This window comes from Macaca fascicularis, chromosome 12 (genome assembly GCF_037993035.2).
Source record: "Macaca fascicularis isolate 582-1 chromosome 12, T2T-MFA8v1.1".
Lineage (NCBI taxonomy): Eukaryota > Metazoa > Chordata > Mammalia > Primates > Cercopithecidae > Macaca > Macaca fascicularis.
The window spans coordinates 86,222,193-86,231,687 of record NC_088386.1 but is presented as its reverse complement, the minus strand read 5'-3'; positions in this window follow the sequence as shown (position 1 = coordinate 86,231,687).

The window sequence follows — 9,495 nt, the reverse complement described above, 5'->3', positions numbered from 1 at the left end:
TCTAGTTGCACACCGTGGAGGCTTTGTTGTTTTGCTCTTTGAAATAAATCTTGCTGCTGCTCACTCTCTGGGATCACGCTGCCTTTAGGAGCTGCCTTTAAGAGCTGTAACACTCACTGGGAAGGTCTGCAGCTTCACTCCTGAAGCCAGCGAGACCACGAACCCACCGGGAAGAACGAACCACTCCAGAGGCACTGCCTTTAAGAGCTGTAACACTCAACCTCGAAGGTCTGCAGCTTCACTGCTGTTAGCACGAACCCACCAGAAGGAAGAAGCTCCAGACACATCTGAACGTCTGAAGGAACAAACTCCAGACATACCATCTTTAAGAATTGTAACACTCACCGCGAGGGTCTGCGGCTTCCTTCTTGAAGTCAGCAAGACCAAGAACCCACTAATTCCGGACACATGGGGACTTCAACATATGAGTTTTGGGAAGATGCAATTCAGCCTATGAGAGAATAAAGTCCGGGACATCTTGGCCTGATGTGGGACAACTCTGAAAACTCATTCTAGCTTCAATGCTCCTCGTGGGGTTGGGTGAAATAGTCATTGGGTTTTGCATCACTGCTCACATTCTCTTTGTCCAATTCTATATCCTTCCACAGATGTTGGTCCCAAGGACAAACCCTAATAAATGTTCTGAACTCTCAACTCCACCTCAAAGTCTGCTTCTCAAAGAACCCAACCCAAGAAAATGTTGGTTGTGACCCATTAAACAGATTTTATACTCCACTAATCATAACTGAGTTCATAACCCACAATTTAGAAACATTGGCCTAAGGGTTTGTTGCCTGATTAATAGTGCTTTGATTTTGTAGCAGGGGAAAGAGCACAGATAATCCAACCATTCCCAGTGCAGACTTGCAATTCATTTGACTGTTTTGGTCCTCATGGCTTCTTTCTTCTATTAGGTTTGGTTTTTCTGATGCTCAGGCCATTCCTACTGGGTGTCTCTTGATTAACAAAAAATTCTCATTTCCTCCTGGAGCAGGAGCAAGTACCTTGGCTGCTGATATTCTGTATCTGGGGCACAAGAGTAGTCGACTGTTCCGTACATAAGCTTTGAACTTATCTCACACTTTGCACTCCGTACTCACCCCCTCTCTCTGCCAAGACTGATGACTCCAAGTCTTGAGCTTCCTTCAGGTCTTCAAGGTGAAATGTCTTATTTATCTTCAGTACACCCCACTGCACACACTTTAGACAATGGCTTTCTCTCTTTTTACATCAGTTAACCCTCCTCCATTCTCTTTCCAACAAATATTTATGAAATGTCTTATCTACTCATCACCCCATCTCCTGTTCTCTATTGAGAGAAGAGATATAAGAGATATGCCTGTGTTCATTCTGCCATCTTTAGCGAGAAGCCAGAACTAGAAACTTAGTGGCAGTTCTATCACCATGTGGCTGTTGAATGAGCCAAGAGGTACTTACTTGTCTCTTGCTTTTGCACCCAGCTTGCACCTCTTTATATGTGGAGATTTTTATGTGAGAAGCTTTGCTTTAGGTAGGGATACAAAGTTAAATAATATAGATCTGTCTTAAAAGTCCTCATGAGCCATTAAGAGCTTTAAGATTAAATATGATTCAAGAGAGAAAGTGATAAAATACGTAAGAAGGCATAGCACATTTTTGTGGAAATTTAAAGGAAAGAGTAGTTGTATTCAAAATCAAGAGTAAAAGACTAGTACATATAAAATTGAAGAAAATTGGCCCTAAAGCTTAGTGCTGACAAGATAAATTGCCAGGGAGCTGAAGCAAGTTTCCAGCCATGGATTGAGTGCTACTACATGTCAGGCACTGTGCTTCACCTTGGAGAGATAAAAGAGGACAAATTGTTCCTGGAGTTCACATCAGCTATGATATTTAAAAAGCAAAATAAATAAATAAAAACAAATTAAGTAGTCCACTACTTAAAATCCACTGTTATACACACACTTCCTCTTCAAGATTGAATTCATAATATTGCAGAATAGATTCTGTTCACACCATGTGGCATATGATCTGAGCTCCTTGAAAGGATATAAATAGTTGCCATGAATGGGAAGAAACTGCAGCAATATCTTTCTAATTCTTCATACTCTAAATACTCAGAGGACTCAGGAGTGACTTTAATTCTGAAACATCAGGATAGCAACATTAGGGTGATTAGGGGAACCTTTTCTAGTAGCCTTAAAAACATAAACAAGTAGCAGACGTTGGCCTCCCCGCCTCCTCTGGGGCCAGCCCCACAGAGTAGGGAGGCCTTGGCAGGGCTTTGATGAGTGGGCTGGCCCTTGTTTCTGGTATTGGCTCTGGAATTGCTCCAGCATAATTCACAGCCAATTAATCTTGTCAGGCAGCCTATTGATTCCAGCTATATCTCAGACACCATCATTACAAATAACCATCCCAATGAACCATTATCTCATTGGTGCACCCGTTCACTTCAAAATGTGAGTGAAATATTTCAATTTAGACAAAAGATGGGGCATGTGTTTTCACGGACACAAGTTACAGTGCTCAAAGTGTATACATATTCGTTGTGGTAGAGTTTTCAAAAATAGAAAATCCAATCATTGAGTATGAGGAAGTACTGAAAAAACAATCTAAGCATAAAAATGACTGTTTATCAACTACTCATTTGTGGATAAGCCTGTTAATTAAGGAAAAAAACATAATGGTCATTAGAAAAAAATTATTCTCCCCCGCCCCGCCACTGCCACCCAAAGCACATTCTTGAGCTTTGTCTGCTGAGCAGTGGGAGTGTGAAAACGTCTACCTGTGTGAAGGAGAGAAGATGAGTGGGTGGGTTTGTGGGAGAACAAACAAGGTGGTGGTTGAGTGGGTGCCAGGTCACTGGGCCTGTGTGGGAGGAGGCTGGGCCGCTGAGTCAGCGGGGAGCAGGAGGGCAGGTGCGTGTGGGTGATGAGTGGGTGGGAGGAGAACATAGCACAAAGCCACCTTGCATATGTGAATGTCTCAAGGAAATATTCCACAGGGCTGTACAAAAGAGCATTAGAAAACATTTAATTAGCAATTCTAGTCAGAAGAGGAAGAGCAAAGCTTTGCTGATAATGCTATCATATAGATAGTCATTTTGTGTTTATAAAATTTTGCTTTTCAGAATTATATTTGTGTTTGATAGCCTGATCTTTGGAGGAGAACCTGCCACTGACATTGATAACTAATATTTCAGCTTATGCATAGTTTTAGGGTGATCTCAGAGTTACCTCTATCAACAAGTGTGGCCCAAAACAGAGCAGGGGAATGAGTTGAAAACTCAAGGTTGAGGTAAACTCAAATTTCCCATCTAAAATAAGCCTTAAGACCCTAGGAAGAAAAGGGTACTTTTCTTTTCGTGTGTTAGTTGATGGCATTCATAGTTTCTTTTGTAGTTATACATGATACTTAAAAAAATATGCCTTAAAATCTGAAATTGTAGCACAGATTTATATAAAGTTAGGGCAAAAAAGAGACCATCTTTATGAATTGCCATATTTTGCAGAATGAATTAACTGATATTTAGAGAGCTTAAAAGGACTCGTCCAAGGGCTGGGGCGGAAAATCTGTAAAGTTTGTTCAATCAATTGATCCATCAATAAGCAAACAAGGATGGAATGCAAAGGTGCCAGCCCCAACCCATGGCAGCCTCCAGGGAGATGCAATGTGGGAAACTTGGAAGAATCAGTTAGGGAGTGCTTATGACTCCATGGAGAAGTGAGGCACTCTGGGCTGGCACAGCTGGATGCAGAATAGAAAGAGCCCCACGCTGATGCTGCTGTACATATCTATGGGCAGATAGGAGGGGACTGGGAACACTTAGCTCACTGCGTAACGGTGTGAGCTTCCTGGCTAGGAAGTCACTTTATCAGACCAGAGCTTAGCTATGGATTTCACACCCCATTTCTACTGGTCTGTTTTCCCTTTGAGCTAATTCAGATGCTGAGTTTGCTTCTTGGTCGACTAACCAAAGAGGGAAATAACTATTTGGATTTTCTCTTTTCAGTCATTCAAGTCATCCTAAATCAAATATTTCTTGTTGCTCTCTTCCCTTTTACCAAAGTCCTTTAGTTACCCTTTGAAAACTAGCTTTTCATTTACACTTCTATGTATTAGGAATATCCAGTCAAGGCCAAGATGAAACAGTTGGGCAACAGTAACTACATAATAAAATAAAAGTTAAGATCCTCTTACTTAAAAAAATTTTAAAAGTTGGTAGCCTCTGAGACTCTTCCAAGGGCCATTAAAATAGAAAATCCACTTTTCCACCATGCAATTAAGCAACTGAACTCATTATGTTGTGAGAATAACTGTGATATTAATTGCAGTACTGGTATTTTGGCATTTATTTTGCAGAATATATAAATGCCTGCATTTGATTTTTTAAAAAGATAGACATATATGGTGTTATGGACTGAACTCTTCCTACCTCTCCTGCCAACCCCCCTCCCCCATCCCTTCTGCTAATACTTGTATGTTGAAATCCAAACCCTAGGACTTCTGAATGGGACTATATTTGGAGACAGAGCTTTTATACAGGTAATTAAGGTAAAATGAGGTCACTAGGGGTGGGCCCTAGTCCAAATCAAGTGGTTTCCTTATAATTAGGACATAGACTTGCATAGAAAAAGACCATGTGAAGACAGAAGGGGAAGACGAGTCAAGGAGAGAGGTCTCAGAAGAAAAACCTGCTGACACCCTGATCTTGGACTTCTAGCCTCTGGAACTGTGAGAAAATAAATTTCCTGTTGTTTACGCCACCCTTGGTGCAACCAATTTAGTGAATCACATTAACTTTTCTAGATGAAATAGATTAAAATGGAAAATATAAGGGTAAAAAAAGTTTCATCATATTTTCTTTACATATAATATTCATATATACACATATATATGCTATCCATAATCTGTGTATGAATTAGCATGTAAAGTGTCTTCCTTATTAATAGATGATGGTGATCAAAGTTCAAAAGCCATTCATCTAAAACACAAATCTGATCAGTTTACTTTATATTTTAAATACTTTGTCGGCTCCTCCTTTTGGACATAATAAAGCCCAAATGTTTAGCAGAATCTTCAGACTCCCATCATGAGTCTGCAGCGACTTCTTCTCACTCCTTCTCTTGCTTTCAAAGTGAGCAACATTTTAGGGTTACGTGGTGGTATGCCAGCAGATGCTAAGAGCCACTGGATAAACCTTCTGTATTTTACCTTCTGTATTATTATCAGCTATAACAATTTTATCTGCTGGCAAGTAGTGCAAAATATTCTTTTAGTATCTAAATAGCACAGGTATATTACAAAATAGAATTTAAAGTTGGCATGAATTTTTTAAATTATACTTTAAGTTCTGGGGTACATGTATAGAACGTGCAGGTTTGTTACGTAGGTGTACATGTGCCATGGTGGTTTGCTGCACCCATCAACCCATCATCTACATTAGGTATTTCTCCTAATGCTATCCCTCCCCTAGTCCCCCACCCCCCAACAGGCCCCAGTGTGTGATGTTCCCCTCCCTGTGTCCATGTGTTCTCATTGTTCAACTTCCACTTATGAGTGAGAACATGCAGTGTTTGGTTTTCTGTTCTTGTGTTAGTTTGCTGAGAATGATGGTTTCCAGTGTCATCCATGTCTCTGCAAAGGACACAAACCCATCCTTTTTATGGCGTCATAGCATTCTATTTGTATATGTGCCACATTTTCTTTATCCAATCTATCATTGATGGGCATCTGGGTTGGTTCCAAGTCTTTGCTATTGTGAACAGTGCTGCAATAAACATATGTGTGCATGTGTCTTTATAGTAGAATGATTTATAAACCTTTGGGTATATACCCAAGAATGGGATTGCTGGGTCACATGTTATTTCTGGTTCTAGGTCCTTGAGAAATCACCACACTGTCTTCCACAGTGGTTGAACTAATTTACACTCCCACCAACAGTGTAAAAGCATTCCTATTTCTCCACATCCTCTCCAGCATCTGTTGTTTCCTGACTTTTTAATGATCGCCATTCTAACTGGTGTGAGATGGTATCTCATTGTGGTTTTGAGTTCTCTAATGACCAGTGATGATGAGCATTTTTTCCTATGTTTGTTTGCCACATAAATGTCTTCTTTTGAAAAGTGTCTGTTCATATCCTTCGACCACTTTTTTTTTTTTTTTTTTTTTTTTGAGACGGAGTCTTGCTCTGTTGCCCACACTGGAGTGCAGTGGCCAGATCTCAGCTCACTGCAAGCTCAGCCTCCTGGGTTTATGCCATTCTCCTGCCTCAGACTCCTGAGTAGCTGGGACTACAGGTGCCCGCCACCTCGCCCGGCTAGTTTTTTGTATTTTTTAGTAGAGATGGGGTTTCACCCAGTTAGCCAGGATGGTCTCGATCTCCTGACCTCGTGATCCACCCGTCTCGGCCTCCCAAAGTGCTGGGATTACAGGCTTCAGCCACCGCGCCCGGCCCTTCACCCACTTTTTGGTGGGGTTGTTTCTTTTTTCCTTGTAAATTTGTTTAAGTTCCTTTTATATTCTGGATATTAGCCCTTTGTCAGATGGATACATTGCAAAAATTGTCTCCCATTCTGTAGGTTGCCTGTTCACTCTGATGATAGTTTCTTTTGCTGTGCAGAAGCTCTTTAGTTTAATTAATCCCATTTGTCAGTTTTGGCTTTTGTTGCCATTGCTTTTGGTGTTTTAGTCATGAAATCTTTGCCCATGCCTATGTCCTGAATGGTGTTGGCTAGGTTTTCTTCTAGGGTTTTTATGGCTTTAGGTCTTACATTTAAGTCTTTAATCCATCTTGTGTTAATTTTTGTATAGGGTGTAAGGAAGGGATCCAATTTCAGCTTTCTGCATATGGCTAGCCAGTTTTCCCAACACCATTTATTAAATAGGGAATCCTTTCCCCATTTCTTGTTTTTGTCAGGTTTATCAAAGATCAGATGGTTGTAGATGTGTGGCATTATTTCTGAGGGCTCTGTTCTGTTCCATTGGTCTATATATCTGTTTTGGTACCAGTACCATGCTGTTTTTGTTACTATAGCCTTGTAGTATAGTCTGAAGACAGGTGGCGTGATGCCTCTAGCTTTGTTCTTTTTGCTTAGGATTGTCTTGGCTATGTGGGCTCTTTATTGGTTCCATATGAAATTTAAAGTAGTTTTTTCTAGATCTGTGAAGAAAGTCAATTGTAGCTTGATGAGGATAGCACTGAATCTATAAATTACTCTGGGCAGTATGGCCATTTTCATGATATTGATTCTTCCTATTCATGAGCATAGAATATTTTTCCATTTGTTTGTGTCCTCTATTATTTCCTTGAGCAGTGGTTTGTAGTTCTTCTTGAAGAGGTCTTTCACATTCCTTGTAAGTTGTATTCCTAGGTATTTTATTCTCTTTGTAGCAATTGTGAATGGGAGTTCACTCATGATTTGGCTTCTGTTTGTCTGTTATTGGTGTATAGGAATGCTTGTGATTTTTGCACATTGATTTTGTATCTTGAGACTTGGCTGAAGTTGCTTATCAGCTTAAGGAGATTTTGGGCTGAGACAATGAGGTTTTCTAAAGATAGAATCATGTCATCTGCAAACAGAGACAATTTGACTTCCTCTCTTCCTAATCAAATACCCTTTATTTCTTTCTCTTGCCTGATTATCCTGGCCAGAACTTCCTATTGGAAGTTCTGTGTTGAATAGGAGTGTTGAGAGAAGGCATCCATGTCTTGTGCCAGTTTTCAAAGGGAATGCTTCCAGTTTTTGCCCATTCAGTATGATATTGACTGTGGGTTTGTCATAAATAGCTCTTATTATTTTGAGATATGTTCCATCAATGCCTAGTTTACTAAGAGTTTTTAGCATGAAGAGCTGTTGAATTTTGTCAAAGGCCTTTTCTGCATCCATTGAGATAATCATGTGGTTTTTGTCATTGGTTCTGTTTATGTGGTGGATTACATTTATTGATTTGTGTATGTTGAACCAGCCTTGCATCCTAGGGATGAAGCCAACTTGATCATGGTGGATAAGCTTCTTGATGTGCTGCTGGATTCCAGTTGACAGTATTTTATTGAGGATTTTCGCATCAATGTTCATCAGGGATATTGGCCTGAAATTTTCTTTTTGTGTGTGTGTGTGTCTCTGCCAGGTTTTGGTATCAGGGCGATGCTGGCCTCATAAAATGAGTTAGGGAGGATTCCCTCTTTTTCTATTGATTGGAATAGTTTCAGAAGGAATGGTACCAGCTCCTCCTTGTACCTCTGGTAGAATTCAGCTGTGAATCTGTTTGGTCCTGGACTTTTTTTGGTTGGTGGGCTATTAATTGCTGCCTCAATTTCTTTGTATTTCCTGAATTTGAATGTTGCCCTGCCTTGCTAGGTTGGGGAAGTTCTGGATAATATCCTGAAGAGTGTTTTCCAACTTGGTTCCAATCTCCCTGTCACTTTCAGGTACAACAATCTAATGTAGAGTCGGTCTTTTCACATAGTCCCATATTTCTTGGAGGCTTTGTTTGTTCCTTTTCATTCTTTTTTTTAGCGTGTCTTGTCGCTTTATTTCATTAAATTGATCTTCATTCTCTGATATCCTTTCTTCTGCTTGATCAATTTGGCTATTGATACTTCTGGATACTTCACAAAGTTCTTTAAAAAGTGTTTTTTAACTCCATCAGATCATTTATATTCTTCTCTAAACTGGTTATTCTATATAGCAATTATTCTAATCTTTTTTCAAGCTTCTTAGCTTCCTTGCATTGGGTTAGAACATGCCCCTTTAGCTTGAAGGAGTTTGTTATTACCCACCTTCTGAAGCCTACTTCTGTCAATTCATCAAACTCATTCTCCATCCAGTTTTGTTCTCTTGCTGGCAAGGAGTTGTGATCCTTTGGAGAAGAGATATTCTGGTTTTTGGAATTTTCAGCCTTTTTGCGCTGGTTTTTCCCCATCTTTCTGGATTTATCTTTGGTCTTTGAAGTCAGGGACCTTCAAATGGGGTCTCTGAGTAGACATCCTTTTTGTTGATGTTGATACTATTCTTTTCTGTTTGTTAGTTTTCCTTCTAACAGTCAGGCCCCTCTGCTGCAGGTCTGCTGGAGTTTGCTGGAGGTCCACTCCAGACCCTGTTTGCCTGGGTATCACCAGCAGAGGCTGCAGAACTGAAAAGATTGCTGCCCGTTCCTTCCTCTGGAAGCTTTGTCCCAGAGGGGTACCTTCCAAATGCCAACCAGAGCTCTCCTGTATGAGGTGTCTGTTGGCCCCTATTGGGAAGTGTCTCCCAGTCAGGATACACAGGGGTCAGGGACCCAGTTGAGAAGGCACATTGTCCCTTATCAGAGCCCGAATACTGTGCTGTGATTAATGCTGCGCTGTGAGATCTGCTGCTCTCTTCAGAGCTGCCAGGCAGGGACGTTTAAGTCTGCTGAAGCTGCATCCACAACCGCTCCTTCCCCTCTGCTGCTCTGTCCCAGGGAGGTGGGAGTTTTATGTATAAGTCCCTGACTGGGATTGTTGCCTTTTTTTCAGAGAGGCCCTGCCTA